This window comes from Macaca nemestrina, chromosome 10 (genome assembly GCF_043159975.1).
Source record: "Macaca nemestrina isolate mMacNem1 chromosome 10, mMacNem.hap1, whole genome shotgun sequence".
Taxonomy (NCBI): Eukaryota; Metazoa; Chordata; class Mammalia; order Primates; family Cercopithecidae; genus Macaca; species Macaca nemestrina.
The window spans coordinates 38,487,846-38,506,465 of NC_092134.1; the positions used below are offsets into that span (position 1 = coordinate 38,487,846).

Consider the following 18,620-nt stretch of genomic DNA (forward strand, 5'->3'; position numbering starts at 1 on the left):
TGCCCCTCGCGGCGCCCAGGTCCCCGCGCTCTGTGCGGGACGCCCGGTTCCCCGACGGCCCGGGCTCCGCCTCCCTCCCCGCCAGGGAGCGCCCGCCGCGCCGCGAGGGAATCCCGCCACCCGCGGCCACGCGTGTCCGGGTCTCCGGGGTCTCGCCCCGGGTGTGACGGTGCCCTCCCCGCCGAATGTCCCGGCAGCCGCCCAGTCTCCTGGTCCTTGGGGCGTGTGGCCGGAGCCCGAGCGCGGTGCGCAGCCGGATCGCGGGGAGGCGGCGGACGGGCTCTGCCCAAGTGAAAAGTCAGAATCTTTGCGCTGCCTCTCCGGAGTTTCGAGCCAAGCCGAGCAGGCGCCCTCGCCATTGTTTGCAGTGTAATTTGCTGTTGCTGATTTTGGCTGTGGGCGAAAATAGCTCATTCTGAGCCTGCTGCAGAGACAAGCCCTGTAGGGCTTCAAAATAAAGACGGAGGCCGCAGCCCGAGCGCGGGTCTCTCCTGGGAGAGGAAGCCTCGCCCTCCCCGGTGAATACCTTTGCCCTCCCGGGCTGTTGAATCGTCGAGGCTGGATGTGAGGCTCTGTAACCCGTTCTCCCCACGGCTGATTGAAGTGCCATTTAACAAAGCACCTCCTCCACGCTGGCATCTGTTCTGGCAGAAGGCACCTGGAGTTGTTCTTTGCTCCGCCAACTACTTACTCGCTTGTCCGAGAACTGGGGATTTGGGTGTCAGCCTCTGTGTAAAGTTCACGGAGGTAGAGCCGGGCTCAGATTCTGGCCCACCACCTCAGAGATCGAGAGACCAACTGGATGGAAATAGTAGCAACAGTGACGGGGTTGTGTTGCTGCCCTTTGTGCAGGATTTGGGTCTTCACTCATAATTTGAAGTAGTAATCGATTGCCCCAGAAGTGAAGCAATGAGTCCCTGGTTTACTGCCCACTTTCCCTTTTTCCTTTAGCATCTGTTAATCATTTTGAAAGAATGATTTGAGTTTTTATAGATTGAATATATTCGGTGGAGTAATACCTCGTGCTCTCATCTCAACCCCCCAATTCTCTTATTTTTGCACTTTCTTTAAAAGTTTCCTAACAGTTTGCTGTGAAAATAACCAGAAACTCCATTTGGAATAAACATTGAAGATCTGTGCTTACCCACAGGTAGATGTTTCTTCTGGGATAACTGTAATACTAGTTAACAGAACTATGAAGAAAAGGAGATCATTTTCAAATGCATTTGTAATTGAGAGGATTCTGTAAAGTTAATGTTGCAGACTTGAAAAAAATGTGAAAGCTTGTTTTTTGTCACAACTGTGATCTTCTTGTGTAAACAAGATTAGTAATCTTAGCGGGATGGATGGCTCATTGTCAACTCATTTAAGTGGTTTGGCAAAACTCATGCAACTTTACAAAACTCACTCTTCATAACCTGTAAAATGGTGGTGATAAAGTTTGTGCCTCAACTGCTTAGGTGCAATGTGGTAAAGGAAATGTGTAACATAACTGCAGACTGTGTTTCTGCCACATCTGCCACCGTTCCCTGTCTACACCAGCCTTTTCTGTTAAAAAGTCAAAACCTTATATGAAGATTTCTTGATTTTCTTTAAAATTCTGCTGACCGGCGGGGGGCAGTGGCCCACGCCTGTAATCGCAGAACTTTGGGAGACTGAGATGGGTGGATCACCAGGTCAGGAGTTCAAGACCAGCCTGGCCAAGATAGTGAAACCCCGTCTCTACTAAAAATACAAACATTAGCCGGGCGTGGTGGTGGGCGCCTGTAATCCCAGCTACTCAGGAGGGTGAGGCAGAGACTTGCTTGAACCTGGGAGGCAGAGGTTGGGGTGAACTGAGATCGCGTCAGCCTGGGTGACAGAGCTAGACTCCGTCTCTAAATAAATAAATAAATAAAACAATTCTACTGACAATATTATTGTACCTGCTGCCTTGTATTAGCATGGAGATACCCAATTTTTAATTTAGCTGTGTATTAAAACTGATTTAGACATTATATGTGCTGATTATCCAAAATTAGCACATTGGGCCAGTCAGATCTAGTGAAGAGAAGAAGTCAGAGAAGGGCTAGAACTTTAGCAGACCATAATCACAAATTCTACTACAGTGATGCTGGACTTCTTGAGGTCCCAGTTTAAACTTCTCAACTATCTGCTTTTAGGTTTTTTATTACTGAGACAGCGAGGAATATGTAGAACTGGTGAAATTTTTGTAAACTCCTAAGAACTTTTCCAAGCAGGGTTGATGTAATTTCAAGTCTGTCCTGAGGCTACGATAAGTCTGTTGTAATGAAGGGAAAACAGCAATTTTACTGTGCAGAAAGTATTCATCCCCTTAAATGATCATAGCTCCTGTATTGTGGAACTCACTTAGATGCAGCTGTAAAGATATGTTTTCCTGACACCCTGAAAGTATGTGATGCAAGAGGAAAACATCAAGTGGTAATTCCTTGATGTCACCATCTCCTTGGGAGGAAACTAGTATAGGATTTAAAAAGAACCCTTTTATGAACTCATTTGGTAAATTAGCTCCCCTAAAAATGCTAATGAGAACTGGGGGTTCATGGGAAGAATTGATTAATCTTTCAGGGATATGGAGTTTCTGCCTAGGAGTGGGCTAAGACTCCATGAGATGAAGTTCTTCGTTACTGAATAGTCATTTTTTAAATTCAAAATCGATACCTGTTGAGATGACAGGGAAGCTACATGGTCTCTCTTGCTGGGCTTATTTCAGCCTTTGAGACTGGAATAATAATGAGGCAGTGTACTCTTCCCACATTGCAGAAATCTATTTTTATAGCCAGGTGGACTAACCTAGATAACCCCTCCCCACTTAGTGAAATGTAAGTAATGAATTCTGTGATTGTTGCTAAGCTGACAAGTCAGGATCATTCACATTTTAAAACTTCATCTTGTAAAACTCAGAAATGGTGCTTGTTAACTTGATGCACATATCTCTCTACTTTAAAAGAAAGAGCATCCATAATTAGACTCCTACTTTTTTTTTTCATGCCCTAGATAGTTAAAGCCTATCATCTTTTTAAGAATACAGGCTGTCTGCTTTCTATACAGTACTGGCTTTCTATATAGTAACTGGCTTTTATTAATGATGTGTGAATTAGGTTTTCTTTTAGTTGGTTTTCATTTTAAATGGTCTAAAATGACCTCTCCAGCCACTTGGGTATAGTGGTGGACAGCTGAGGCTCTGGACCTATGTGGATTGTATTCTGGCTCTTCGAGCTTCTTGACTAGGTGATCACTAGGGCAAGGTCCTAAATAGCCTTTCTGAGCCTCCAGTTTCCCATTTGTGAAAGAGGTAATACTCCACTCTTCTGGGAGTGATCATGTGTCTTAAATAAGAAAGTATTTGTTAAAAAAAAAAAAAAAAAAAAAAAAAAAAGGTGTGTGCACTCAAATATTAGCTATTTAAAAAAATTCTTTTTTAAATTTATGTTCTCTCATTGGGTGAAAAAGCTATATTTGTCTATATGTCAGGTTAATAATTTTTTTCTATTTTGTTGGTGCCACTACTAATCAGAACTGCTAGTCATCTTGAGTGCCTGCCCTCCCCCATCTCTCTAACCTATTAGCAGTACCGCTGCACCTTTCTCGGACATTTCTCTGGAACTGGTTTCTTCCATATCTCCCAATCATCCCCCACCTTAGTTGCTTATGACCTTCACCAACTTCTGTTCCATCCTGCATGCAAGGACCATATTATTTTCCCTACAGAGCCATTTGCATCAGGATAGTCCCCAGAATACAGATCTTATACCAGTGCTTTTTGCTACCAGTGCAATCTTGGATCCTGTAATCACTCTAAGCCTTAGTTTCCACTTCTACATAATAGGGGTGTTCTCAGGAATAAATTCGGTAATGCCTATAAAATGTTTAACTCCATGCCAGGTGCACAATAAGAAATCAATAGATGGTCACCACTTTTACTACAGGCTGAGCATCTCAGTCCAAAAACCAACATCCAAAATGCTCCAAAATCCAAAACTTTTTGAGCGTCAACATGATGCTCAAAGGAAATGCTTACAGGAGCATTTCTGGTTTCAGATATTTCTATTTGGAATGCTCAACCAGTAAGTGTAATACAAAGATTCCAAGGCCGGGTGTAGTGACTCATGCCTGTAATCCCAACACTTTGGGAGGCCCAGGTGGGTAGATCACTTGAGTTCAGGAGTTTGAGACCAGCCTGGCCAACATGGTCAAATCCGGTCTCTACTAAAAATACAAAAAAATTAGCTGGGCATGGTGGCGGGTGCCTGTAATCCCAGCTACTAGGGAGGCTGAGGCAGGAGAATCACTTGAACCTGGGAGGCAGAGGTTGTAGTGAGCCGAGATTGTGCCATTGGACTCCAGCCTGGGCAACAGAGCGAGACTCCATCTCCAAAACAAAACAAAACAAAACAAATTCCAGAATCTGAAATCTGAAACACTTCTGGTTCCAAGCATTTTGAATCGGGGACCTGTACTATATGAAAGAGGGGTTTGTGAGCTTGGAAATGGAAAGGCTGCTAAGTTTATGAAAAGTATAGACTTTTCTAGCATTGCTAGCATTTTGTGTCTCCTTGCGTCATGTTTCTCATCACATTAACTGTTTATATGTTTAATGCTTACGTGTATTTATAAACTATAGACATTGGCACTTTGAGAGCAAGATGCTTCACTTATTCAAAAAATACGTACTGAGCACGTTCTGTGTGCTGGTTGCTGATCTAGGCATCAGGAATACAATGGTAAATGAAACAGTCTGGTTTCTGTGGAAGCTTAGTATCTGGTGGGTGTATCTCATTTATACTTGTGGCTCCAGACAATACCCCTGTCTTTTACAGGAGGACATGATGATAATACATGCAGAAATCTCTAACATCTGAAGTAAAACTTGTGTCGAGCATGAGTGCCACCTGTTGTATATCTTCAAGTATTCTGTGGTTTGGAAATCCATCTACAATTACATGATGAGTAATGACCAAAGGCAGTGAAGAAGAGGATGCTGTAGCCCTTCTAGCAGTGGAACTGGTTGGGTAGTGATGTAATAAGTTGATGATCACATGCTTACTCCCTGGACAGGAAGTAGGGGGAGTGGAAACTGACCTCTGTCCTAGAGGACACTGACCCAGTGAAGTGGTAAGCTGAGTAGTACACGGATATCGTTTTCACCAGTGCTTTGTTTTATTCTAAAGAGCTTGTTAAAGAGACTGGATAATGATCAGTGTCTCAAGCCAGGTTTTTCTTACATTTAGGATGAGCAAAGTGATGCGATGTGTGTTTTTTGAGCTGTACTTTGTTGCAGGCTCTCCCTTTAAAGGAGAAGGAATTGCCAGCCACCACCAGCTCACCCGCCTGTCACATCCGCTGCAGAGAGCACCCAGACAGCTGCTACCAAGTTCGATCACAGGGTGTGTTTTGCTTCAGACCCTCTGCCTGAATTTCCAGGGCTGCTGCTAAGGTCAGAAATCAACCTAGTCCTACTTGGAAAATGCCCACAGTTTGACTTAGAAGACTTTGCAGCTTTCAGCCCTGTGGTTTCTTAATTGTGTTTTCGTGTTTTCGGTGGAGGGGAGGAGGGTGACAAGAGAAAAGGAAGAGAACCATGAATCACCGTACTGTGAATCAGAATGAGGACTTTTCATTCCTTCGAAAGGGAACATCAGGATATATGATTTGTGCATAGGCCACCTGCTTCTGTCAACTTGGGAGGGATGCTGCCTGAAAGAAACCATAGTGTATTTGTGGATTATTCCTCTGTAAGGAGATAAAAAGAACATAAGTGAAAGGAAGACTGCAGTCACAATAATAGTTAATGTGTACTGCATGCTTACTGTACACCAGGTAACATGAAGCACTTCAAATACACCATCTCCTTGATCTTCTACAATATCCTGCTTTTCCATTTTACAGATGGGGAGACTGAGGCCCAGGCAGATTAATAATTTCTCTAAGATATTCTGTCTATTAGGAAACGATGGTAGAGCTACGGTTTGAACCTGTATCTGTCTCAACTCCAGAGCTTGATTCTTCACCACTTCCCTGTCTGCCTCCATGGCGAACACTGGAGAGCAGCCCAGTCTTTCTAAACTAGCTGGGTGCCTGGGGATGGATGTGTACAGCATCTGCTGGGCACTTACCCTAATTGTGTGCTCTAATTCTTATGACACACACATTGCCAGTCTTTTGCACATAGTCGTATGTTCCCAGTAAACATGTGAATGAATGATACAGGATGATAATTCATGAACTTTTAATAATGCCTAGGATATGAGAATTTTGCTAGTAGTTTGAAGTCTTAAAGGCTGTCGAATAAGCTCATGATTTAAGATCATTAAAGAACCGTGTTTTCGCCTGATGTTTGGTCTCCCGAGGATGGACTATAGAATAGCAAGATGAAGGTGGTGCCTTGTGACCATCGAGTTCAAGACATGCCCGCAAACATGTGTCTCCTCAGTAGATCCTCATGACTGGCCTGTGGGTTCACACCTTCTTTTGAGCCATATCATCAGTCACCTACCTAGTGATCTTTCTGTGAAGTCCCCTGTAATATTAAACCATGCCTTCTTGTGTCCCCTGCAGAACATCACACTTTGGGGGAGTGCACTGAAGTGGTTAAGAGTGCCAGTCTTGGAGTCAGCTGCCTCGGTTGACTTTGTTTTTTGTTTTTTTTTTTCCAGACGTAGTCTTGCTCTGTCGCCAGGCTGGAGTGCAGTGGTGCAATCTTGGCTCACTGAAACCTCCGCTGCCCAGGTTCACGTGATTCCCCGGTCTCAGCCTCCCAAGTAGCTGGGACTACAGGTGCACGCCCCCTCACCCAGCTACTTTTTTTGTATTTTAGTAGAGACGGGGTTTCACCGTGTTGGCCAGGATGGTCTCAGTCTTCTGACCTCGTGATTCACCCATCTTGGCCTCCCAAAGTGCTGGGATTACAGGCGTTAGCCACTGCACCCAGCCCAGTTTGACTTTCTATAGTGTACCCTGCAATATGGTACCAAAGTTAGGTTTCTACAAGGGTTGTTACAATACTTCCCTTGGAAGACTATTGTGAGAATTAAACGGTGTGGTACGTAGAAAGCACTGTTGAGTGTCAGCACCTGCTAAATGCTCAGTTAATGTTCAGATGGGAGAGGAATAATAGTAACAGTATGTAACAGTGGTGTAGTTGTCTGGCCATTGCAGGAGCTGCAATTGAGCAGAGACTGTGGGTGTGATTTCCAACACTTTGACTTCTCTCCAGAGACCAGATCTTTTCAAGGATTGCTTCCTGAAATGCATCCCATTTAGTGCCGGTCACCTGAGGAAGCCACATTTTAAATGGCTGATTGTAAACCTGTATCTTCCTCGGGTCTTAAAGGCATTCGAGGAGACTGTGCCAACTAAAAACATTACAAGGGGCAGTTTAAAGCAACTAGAAAACATAGCCTGGTGTCCACACCAGAACTCTCTGTGGAACCCTGGCTTGACTGGATTAAAGGTATGAAGGCAGAGGGTTGGAAAGTTAGACTCAAGGATTTACCATGGTAGAACTGGAAGGAAATTTAGACATTAACTCCAGACCATTCCATTTGCAGAAGGAGAAAATGACACCAGCCAGACTGTAACCAGTACAATTATGTAATTAATACAGACTGATTGGGACTAACCGTTATACCATCTTCTGTCTTTAAAAAGGATTGCTTTAAATAATTTTTAAATATCAAATTAATTGCTAAGTTATAAGGGTGGAATGAGAATTTAAAATTATTTTCAGTAGATATGAACAAATTTAAGTTTTTGTGACTTTTCTAGGTTAAAAAAGTGAATTTGAATGACACCATGTTAGGCCATTCTTCTTCTGAATTTATTTATGGGTTTTTGTGGGGGCACTGGGGCAAAGACAGGTGACAATTCATGTATCAAACTACTTAGCTGCACTGGATTGTTGCTACTTAAAAAAATATATATATTTTTTGTGGTCCCTCTTAGTGTCTTCATTTTTTCAGTATAAAGTTTTGCAAAATGAAGAGTTCATCCATGTCCTGACCTTCTACTTGTTGGGGTGGGATATTGGGGAAAAAAGTATGCCAGACGCATAAGTCGTGGAGCTCATCATATGTGCATTTGACTTAGAATTCAACCCGAATCTGCCCTGGTCTCCAAAGCTCTCCGTTCTGTGAGTCTCACCTTAAGAGTCTCTTCTAGCACCAAGTGTTTTCAGTGTATAAAATTTTCATACAATACAACACAACCCCTAAACCCAAGCCTAAAACTTCACGTAGTCCTTGACCAAAGAGACAATTATCTGCTCCAACACTAGGGGAAGGACAGGACTTGAGTCCGACGGCCCATGGAGAGACAGCATGTCTGTTGCAATCCCCAGTGAAGCGTCCCCCTAGAAAAAGCCCATCTGACTTCTGCCTTACATGCTGATTTGAGAGCCTAGCCCGGGAGTAAAATATGACTTTTACTGTACCCTATGAGATATTTCCACCTACCTGTTGTTCCACAGGCATCTCAAAGTCTGTATATCAAATTCATTCTTTCGACCGCTCTTCTATTCCTGGTTAATATTATACTTTTCCCATACAGCCAGTCAGCAAACCAGATGCCTGAGCTGCTGCCTCAATCCCCAACCCTACCCAGGCACCCAGTGGTTTACTTCTTTTTTTTTTTTTATTTGAGACAGGATCTGGATCTGTTGCCCAGGCTGGAGTGCAGTGGCGCAATCTTGGCTCACTGCAACCTCTGCCTCCCAGGTTCAAGCAATTCTCCTGCCTCAGCCTCCTGAGTAGCTGGGACTACAGGCACGCACCACCACCCTGAGCTAATTTTTGTATTTTTAGTAGAGACAGGGTTTCACCATGTTGACCAGGCTGGTCTCCAACTCCTGCCCTCAGGTGATCTGCCTGCCTTGGCCTCCCAAAGTGCCGGGATTACAGGCATGAGCCACCACACCTGGCCCCAGTGGTTTACCTCTTAAATGTTGATCATCTGTCTTTTCCTCATTGCCCCCAATGTCACTCTCTTAGCTTACCTCTGGATTTGAGCAGCAGAGTAAAGCATCAGGAAATGGACTCTGTAGTGAAGCTTGAATGTCAGCTCTTTCACTTAGCGGCTGTGTGAGCAGCCATTAGAAGCGGTGTTGGGAAACCCATTACAGCATTTGTTGTTCTGACTTTGAGTCCTTCGTGGTCTACCACAGTTTCCCAAAGTTCAGTCATTCCCACATCTACGACACACAGCCTCATACCACCTACACTGTTATTTGCTTGATATTTCTAAATCGGTTATCTCCTTAAAACTTAAATTTGTTTTCAAAGTATCAGTGTCACTATTCTAGCTACATATTTTCTGAGTTTGAGGCCTCCCAGCACCAGATTAAGAAGTAGATTAGCACTGGGTGTGGTGGCTCATGTCTGTATTACCAGCCCTGTGGGAAGCCAAGGTGGGTGGATTGCTTAAGCCCAGGAGTTTGAGACCAGCCTGAGCAACATGGCCAAACCCCATCTCTACAAAAAATACAAAAATTAGCTGGATGTGGTGATGCATACATATGGTCTCAGCTACTCAGGAGGCTGAGGTGGGAGGATCGCCTGAGCCCTGGGAGGGGTGAGGTGGGAGGGGTGAGGCTGCAGTGAGCCTTGATTGCGCCAGTGCACTCCAGCCTGGGTGACGGCGAGACCCTGTCTCAACAAAACTAGATTAGCAAGTGTTGAAGCAATGTTAGAAAGTTTTTAGCACCAGAGACTTTTCCTGGACTGAATCAACTGAATTGGATTGAGGATTGAAAAGGAAATAACTCACTCACTGTGATTCTGTGTTATTTAATGCTTTCGTCTTATGCTACCTAAAATAATTCAGAATCATCTAGGAAAACCCTGGTCTTAATGTATCATCTCCTTTCGTTCCTTCATGAAATATTTATCTTTAGACCCATGGTCTAGAAGATGCTTAGAAACAATTTTCCCACTCATGGGTTGTGAAAAATTGAGTTAGTGAGTGTTTTCCTTTTTTATTTTGGCCAACAGGAACCCAGATCCAAATTTCAGCTGAACCGAGTGAGGTTTTTATAGCCTGCTTCTTTTTCTCTTCTTTTTTTTTCTTACCTCTTGATTTTGGCTTCCTTTTCTAATTTATATTTTTTCTGGCCTGGTTTCAAAGTGTGTGTGTGTGTGTGTGTGTGTGTGTGTGTGTGTGTGTGTTTACATATATGTGTTTCCTGTAATCTATCTTAAATCCTTTTATACCAAATGAGGTATGGATCAATTTATTTATTTATTTACTTATTTATTTATTTACTCCAGCCCAGACTGGAGTGTAGTGGTGCCATCTTGGCTCACTGCAGCCTCCGCCTCCCAGGTTCAAGTGATTCTCCTGCCTCAGCCTCCCCAGTAGCTGGAACTACAGGCGCCCACCACTACGCCTGGCTAATTTTTTTGTATTTTTAGTAGAGATGGGGTTTGGCCATTTTGGCCAAGCTGGTCTCAAACTCCTGGCCTCAAGTGATCCACCTGCCTCAGCCTTCCCAAAGTGCTGGGATTATAGAAGTGAGCCACCACACCCAGCCTTATCAATTGATTTAGTTCAATATGAACGATTGTTACTGGGATGAACAGAAGCCCGGTCTGATAAGTCGAAGGTAGTCTCATCTAGGTGGAAATACTTGAAGGAGCTTGGAAATGAGCTGAGCTTGCTTCTCTCTGTATTATTTCCTCTTTAGTCTTCTGACAACTATGACCTGGGAGAAACTGAGGTAGTGGACTACCATAGGCCGAAGAGTGGAACATCCAGAAAATATGAATTCTTTGGGAATTTCAGGCAAGGACAGATAGTGGGTGGAGAAGAAATTTGAGCTCCATGTATTTCTGAAGTAAACTTGAACCTAATTAAGATGTGTATGTAGGCTTGTTGTAATGGAAGGAAATTAAATGGTGCCTTGAGCTGCAGCCTTGCACAGAAATTTCAATATAAGCACTCGTCCAAAAATAAAGAATGCCTTTAGTGAAAGCTGTGCTTCAGCACCTAAATATATTTACTCCAGTGTGTTCAATTCTGTGTTGGGGCCAAAAGTCCCTTTTCTCTGTCTTTGTCAAGATGTTGTGATCATCCAGAAAGCCTGAACTTGGCTTCAGATAGTCAGCAGGGTACTATTTTAATCTCACTAATTGGAACAGGTGGCCTCTATTTGTAGCTGAATCACTGGTTGGCATAGATTTAATTTATCTGACAATATGAAGCCCATTCAGTAAGAGCTGTTCAGGCTTTATGTATTGGCATCAGGCACAGTGCCTGAAAGCCCCACTAGAAAGCGTGGAAGACAGGAAGGAAGATGGAAGAAATGCAAGGAAGAGTGTGCTGCTTCCATTCCATCCTACATGTTGAGTGCAGAACGGGTGAAGGGATGCATGTGAAGATGCTTGAGAGGGGTGCTTATAGATATTTCTCCAGAGGAGAAAGAGGTGGCAAATGTCTACTTTGAATCCACCCTGTAAGACGGCATGGTGCAAGAGGACCTCATGCTGTCCTCATGTTTTTAATATGAACACATCTTCAGGCACGGGGGAAAGAGCATGTCCCACGTGACTCAGCTTAAGTGCTCAAGTTGAGATACCTTAAGACACCTCTAGTGACATCAGAGATGGCCCCTAGATTATGACCTTCTCCAGCCAGATCACTCTTTTATTTTTACATTGAGTGTATATTTTGCATAGTGTCTTGTCAATGTTTTGCTTCAAATTCTTCAATAGGACCGAAGCCCAGCTTCTTAGACATCCAGAGTCTCCCATCTGACCTTTGCTTTTCACCCACTCTTGGCCCTTGAACTCCGGTCTCCTTTCTTTGTGGACTCCCATGCCTCCCTCTGTACCTGTGGGCACCTGCTCCATCCTCTTGCATGGAGATAGTTGTGTTCTTTTTATCTAGGCATGGAGCATTGGCCATAGTTGGAGCTTTGTAAATACTGACTGTTGAGTGAATGTGTGTATGTTGTGAAATTGTACTGTGGGACTTGAGAAGCTGAAAAGCATATTCTACTCTTGATCCATATCAATTCAGATTAATTTGTCTTGTTTTAATTGCTGCACAGGATCCCCATGTATGGCTATACCATCATTTATTTAACAATTTCCTTATTAAAGGACAAGTATATTGCTTCCAATCTTTGGTCATTACTTATTTTTGCACGTGTGAGGAATATGTTAGCAGGCTAAATTCATAAGTATGGAATTGCTCAGCCAAAGGGCATGTGCATTTTAAATTAGGATATTGCCAAGCTGAACACTGCACCTACTCTGTGTTGAACACTGGGAGCTAAGGATGCAGCACTGAACAAAACTGGTAAGGTTTGTATAACTGTCATTAATATGTGAACATGCCTTTACCCACATAGCTTCAGACACAGCGTGTTTTCGACTGTTTTGATCCTTGCCAATCTGATAGGTGACAACTCCTAGCCCATTTCAATGTATATCTTCCCTGGTATGGATGAGATTGGTCATATTTTTAAAATTTTTATTTTGAAATAATTACAGACCTACAGAAATTCGCAGAAAATAGTACAGAGATGTCCCGTGTACCCCTCACCCAGCTTCTCCCAATGATTGCATCTTATCTAACTATAGTACGATATATCATATTTTCATAGACTAAAAAGACATTTGCGTTTATGAGCTGTTTATATGTATGTTTTTGCCATTCATCTATGGGCTGTTGGTCTTTTACATAGATTTGTATTGCTTTTCTACTAATTAAATTAATTGCTTTGTAAGTACATTTTTCCCAGCTTGTCATTCCTGACTCTATTTTTTTTTTTTTTTTTTTACTGTTGTGTAACAAAGTACCATAAACTGAGCAACTTCAAAAAACAACACCCATTTAATTATCTCAGAGTTTCCATAGGCCTAGAGTCCAGGTGCAGCTTAACTGCATCCTCTGCCAAGAGTGTCATCAGCCTGAAATCAAGGTGTCAACCAGCACTGCAGTCTCTTCTTAAGCTTGGGATCCTTTCCCAAGCTCACTGGATATTTACAGGATTAGGTTTCTTGCAACTCTAGACCTGAGACCCTCAGCCCCCAGAGGCTCTTCACTGTTTTCTGCCACATGGCATGTTCCATAGCATGAAGTTTGTTTCTTCAAGGGCGATGGGATAGCATCTTTGTTGCATTTTGTCTTTTACTTCTAGATCCTCTTTTAAGGAGTTCACCTGATTAGTTTAGGCCCACCTAGGCACTCTCCCTTTTGATTAATTGAAGTCAACTGATTAGGGGCCTTAATTATGTCTGCAAAAGTCCATTATTTTTCCCTATAGCATAATATACCCATAGGAGTGAAATTCCATCATGTTCAAAAGTCTCGCTTGTGGAAGGGTACCATGTTGGGAGTCATCTTAGAATTCTGCCTGTCGCACTGAATTATATGTGTTGTGTGTGCTGAGCATAGAGCTAGTGGATAGCAAGCACTGAATAAATACTAACCATATTTTGCCATGAAGAAATCTACAAATTTTCTGGTTTATACTTTTGTATAATTCTTAGAATGGCCTTTGTACTTTGAGATTTTTTAAAAGCCCACATGCCCATGTTCTCCTAATATATTTTGTGATTTTTATTTTTGTATATTTGAATCTTTGAATGAGTTAGAATTATTCAGTTCCTTTTCAGATGTCTATACAGTTATTCCAGGGCAGTTTTTTGCATTGTTACCTGTCTTTAAAAATATACCACTGTTCATATGTGTCAAGTTTTGTTTTTATAAATGTCTACTTTTTCCATGGGTTTTAAATCTGTTGAACTCAGAAGGTTGTAATTCTGCCTCACTTATTCTGGATTGATAGTCCTCTTCCTGTTCCCTTCCCAGCCTCTCCCCCAGGGATTTGAAATGAACATTTTGAGGCCAGGCTCAGTGGCTTACGCCTGTAATCCCAGCATTTTGGGAGGCCGAGGCAGTTGGATCACTTGAGGTCAGGAGTTCGAGACCAGCCTGACCAACATGGTGAAACCCCATCTCTACTAAAAATACAAAAAAAATTAGCTGGGCGTGGTGGCGGGCACCTGTAATCCCAGCTACTCAGAAGGCTAAGACAGGAGAATCGTTCGAACCTGGGAGGCAGAGGTTGCAGGGAGCCAAGATCGTGCCACTGCACTCCAGCCTGGGCAACAGAGCCAGACTCCGTCTCAAAACAAACAAACAAACAAACAAACAAAAAACCCACATACATACACAAAAACAGGCATAGCTCCAGTATTATTTACAGTAAGGAAAGACCAAAAGAGGAAAAGAGAGCAAAGTTTTGTGTGTGTTTTATAATTTTGCTTTTAATTCTCTTTTGAACTAAGTGTTACCTCTCATCAAGTTTGACTTAATGTTGTAAAATCCTGCCCTTCTACGGTTTGCAAAAGCTGTTATAGTACAAAGAATATGTATTGTTGCTTCCTAAGCCACTGTTGCCACCTTAAGTAATTTGTGACACACCATCCCAGCTTGGGAGATGGAAGAGCAGGAGCCCAGCCTAACTTTGTGTTCTTCAGGGCACAGGACTACTGCTTCTGCTTTGTTAGCCCCAGACTGCTTTCAAGCCTGCACATTCCTCCTGTTTAATAAACACATTTAACATCCTTGTGCTGGGGTTTGTACTGGGAAATTTAAGTTGGTTTGTCACTCATGTTAGGATAGTGAATGTAACAGGATTTCAGATTTATAGGTAACAATCTGTTTCCTTATTTGGCTTAATTCTTACTTGTATGTTACCCCTGTGCCTTCCTAAATATCACTAGATGCACTTGTGTTAATTATTGAACAGTCCACCTGCCTCATATCTCTGCATCTGACACAGAAGGAGTTTAAAAATGGGCTGTGCCTAGAAACGAACACTTAACATTTTATAACCTGATTCAAGAGCATATTAAGGATGGAATGAATATGCTGATTACATGTGCTTTCATTTGGGAAAGGCACCATGCTTGTAAAAGCCTCCTGACTTAAGCAAATTATCAAGTACTATTTGTTGCATAAAGCCAGCCAAAGCTTACCTCGTGTGCCGGGTAATTTAGAGGCATTCACGGAATTGGTATCTGTTAGGCATGTGGGCACTAAAAGTGAGTCTCTTTCATTCAGGTGGCTCATTTATGCCCTACCTGGGGAGCAGTAGGGACACTCACTTATGCAAAATCAACATCTGTTTCTACCGCCTAGAAATGCTTTATTGTTTGGGTAGGTGGGAGCATATTAAATTCAACTATTGAGAAGTTTGACTAGCGCTCTGGCCGTTTAAAATGATCTAATACCAAGAAAGTTTTTGAAGCACTCAGGGCTCAAATGAAGCTCTTATTTTTAAAGAAAGACTTAAAATGAGAGGTCTTGAGACTTGTTGCTGTTTAAGGACAGTTTTGCAAAGTGAGCCTACCATTCCAACAGACTTTTCTGCTTTTAAATTTTTGTTTTTTTTGTCAAATAGGAAATGGATGAAATAGTCTTGCATTCTTGGGGCCTTCTTTAAATTAAATGTTGATCCTTCCCAACCCTCATTTTTTAAATAATTTGTTACATGTTTGGGGTAATTAGAATGGTAACAGATAGATAAATAAGAAAAATACATATACTGGGTTGGGCACAGTGGCTCATGCCTGTAATCCCAGCACTTTGGGAGGCCCAGCTGGGCGAATCGCCTGAGGTCAGGAGTTCGAGAACAGCCTGGCCAACATGGTGAAACCCCATCTCTACTAAAAATACAAAAAATTAGCTGGATGTGACGATGGGCACCTGTAATCCTAGCCAGGTGCTGGGATGCTGAGGTAGGGAGAATCATTTGAACCCGGGAGGCAGAGGTTGCATTGAGCTGAGATCACACCTTTGCACTCCAGCCTGGGCAACAGATTGAGACTCTGTCTCAAAAAAAATAAAAATAAAAAATAATAACATATATACTATTGAAAAAGAATACCAAATCTGAATACAAATATTATGTTAATGTTTCCTGATACTTTGGATATTTCAGAAATCACGGTTACTTGTAGGTAACTAATTCAGTGAATTGTTGGTAAATAATTCTTTAAAATAGTTGCTTCTTAATTTATTTACATGACAGCCTAAAATGAGCCTGGATATTTTTCTAGGGCAGCAAGCTTATTAACTTCTCAGTGGACTTTAATTTTCCTAAGTTTATGATTGCTGTGGTTGTGAATTTAATTTAAGGTTGAAGTTAATGTAGAGGTAAATGCAGTGACATCAGATTCCAAAATTATAAGGTAATGAAATGGCCCATTAGAAACAGCAACTGTTTCACAAAGAGGGGCAAATGTTTGGTGCCTGGGGAAAACCATCATCATTAACCAAGTGGCTCTGTGATTAAATAGGAAGCAGACAAATTGAATTATTAAGTGCTTGAAACATGGAAAAAAAATGTGAAACTATGATACCATTATATCTACCTCTTAGATTTAATGAATGTTGACATTTTGCCATGTTTGCATCAAATTTCTGTCACTTGTTTTTAAGAAATAAATGGTCCCATAAACAGCTATCTAGGTGCCTTTCTCTCTTCCTACTTCCTCAGAGGCCTCCATAACCTGAAGCTGTGTATCATTCTTTCACGTGTTTTCACACACTGGATGAATCCATAAACAGTTTATTGTATTAGATGTATTTAATTAAATATATGTATTCTTGGGTTACAATTCTACATACATGGCATCTCTTGTAATTACAATTTTTTTTTTTTTTTTTTTCCCGAGACGGAGTCTTGCTCTGTCACCCAGGCCGGAATGCAGTGGCCGGATCTCAGCTCACTGCAAGCTCCGCCTCCTGGGTTCACGCCATTCTCCTGCCTCAGCCTCCCGAGTAGCTGGGACTACAGGCGCCTGCCACCTCGCCCGGCTAGTTTTTTGTATTTTTTAGTAGAGACGGGGTTTCACCATGTTAGCCAGGATGGTCTTGATCTCCTGACCTCGTGATCCGCCCATCTCAGCCTCCCAAAGTGCTGGGATTATAGGCTTGAGCCACCGTGCCCAGCCACAATTTTTTTTCTTTTCTCTTTTCTTCTCTTTTTTTTTTTTCTTTTATTTTCTTTCTTTTCTTTCTGAGACGGAGTCTTGCTCTGTCGCCCAGCTTGCAGTGCAATGGTGCAATCTCGGCTCACTGCATCTTCCACCTTTCAGGTTCAAGTGATTCTCCTGCCTCAGGCTCCCAAGTAACTGGGACTACAGGTGTGCACCACCACGCCCAGCGAATTTTGTATTTTTAGTGGAGACAGCATTTCACCATGTTGGCCAGGCTGGTCTTGAACTCCTGACCTCAACTGATCTGCCTGCCTTGGCTTCCCAAAGTGTTGGAATTACACGCGTGAGCCACGACACCTGGCCTTGTAATTACAGTTTTCTAATGTGGTACTTTTATGATTTATCCTACTTCATTTTCATATTTTACTGCTGTATGTTATTTTGCTATATGAATAAAACCAGACTGTGTTTACAGCCATTCTTCTAATGGTGAACAGGTAGGTTGATTCTGGGACAGTCTCTGTATTCGTGGGAGAGTTTCTTAAGGGGAGATGCCGGGAAGTGACATTGCTGGGGCAAAGGAAAAAGAATTTCTTCAACTTTGGCATCCATTCTTAAAGAGCTTTCTCAGTACTGTAATCACTACTGTACGTACAGTAGTGATTTTTTTAAGGCCACATTTTAATATCTGTAATAGAAAATTTTTATGATGCTGATAGATTGTCTATGTAGGTGTTGAATAGTATTTGTGTATAGATTGTGTATTTTAATTTTGCCTGAAAGCAAATATAAAGTTATTCTGAATTTGCTATCAGGCAGTTTTTGTACCTAGTCAATAATTTTACATCTCTATTCTTGTTAATGCCTAATAAAGCAAATGTATCAATATTTATTGAGATAATTTACATACAGTAAAATTTCCTGCTTTAAGTGCACAGTCCTGTGAATTATGAAGAACACATACAGTCTTATAACCCACGTTTGATTAAGATGTAAAATATTTCTATCACCCCGGAAAGTTCTTTCACCTCTTTATAGGCAGCCCTCTCTCTGCCTAGCACCTGACAGTTACTGATCTCATTTCTGTCCTTACAGTTTTGCTTTTTCATAATGCAGTATAAATGGAATCATATGATACGCAGCCTTTTTAAGTGTGGCTTCTTTCATTTAGCATAATGCTTTTGCAATTCCATGTTGTTGCATATAACAGGAGTTCATTCCTTTTTATTCGTGAGTAGTGTCAATATACTTTTAAGAGTAATGCATCTATGAACAGAGATGAAGAAGGCTGAAATCCCACACCTCATCTGTTTTTCTGAATTTACCTGTTTTTTCATGTTACTACTACAGCATTATGAAAAGTTTGGAGTGTCAGTTTCCACAGTTAGAAAGTAGGTTAGTTTATAATCCTGTTACTTTTTAAATGTTGTTTTGTTACTTCAGAATAGAAAAGGTTATACATTAAACGCTACTATATATACTACTTGAGATTAGGACCAGTGTTGTCTTAACCTAATGTGATAATTTGCTCGGGCTGCTTTAACAAAGTATCCCAGACTGGGTGGCTTAAACAATGCATTTATTTTCATGCAATTCTGGAGGCTGAAAGTCTGAGATCAAGGTGTTGGCAGAGCTGGTTTCTTCTGAGAA

The 18,620-nt window shown here is 42.0% G+C and overlaps 1 protein-coding gene across 7 annotated transcripts in view; it reads left to right on the forward strand.

Moving 5' to 3' along the window:
- LOC105483690 (transmembrane and coiled-coil domain family 3) overlaps positions 1-18,620 on the forward strand; it is a 308,537-nt gene that overhangs the window by 224,447 nt on the left and 65,470 nt on the right. Inside the window, exon 1 of one of the 7 annotated variants that reach the window (XM_071071303.1) lies at positions 731-5,458. The exons of the other annotated variants lie outside the window; for them this stretch is intronic. The gene's annotated coding sequence lies outside the window, so the exon portion shown is untranslated. Of the gene's footprint in view, positions 1-730; positions 5,459-18,620 lie in introns of those variants that run through there. 7 annotated transcript variants of the gene reach the window in all.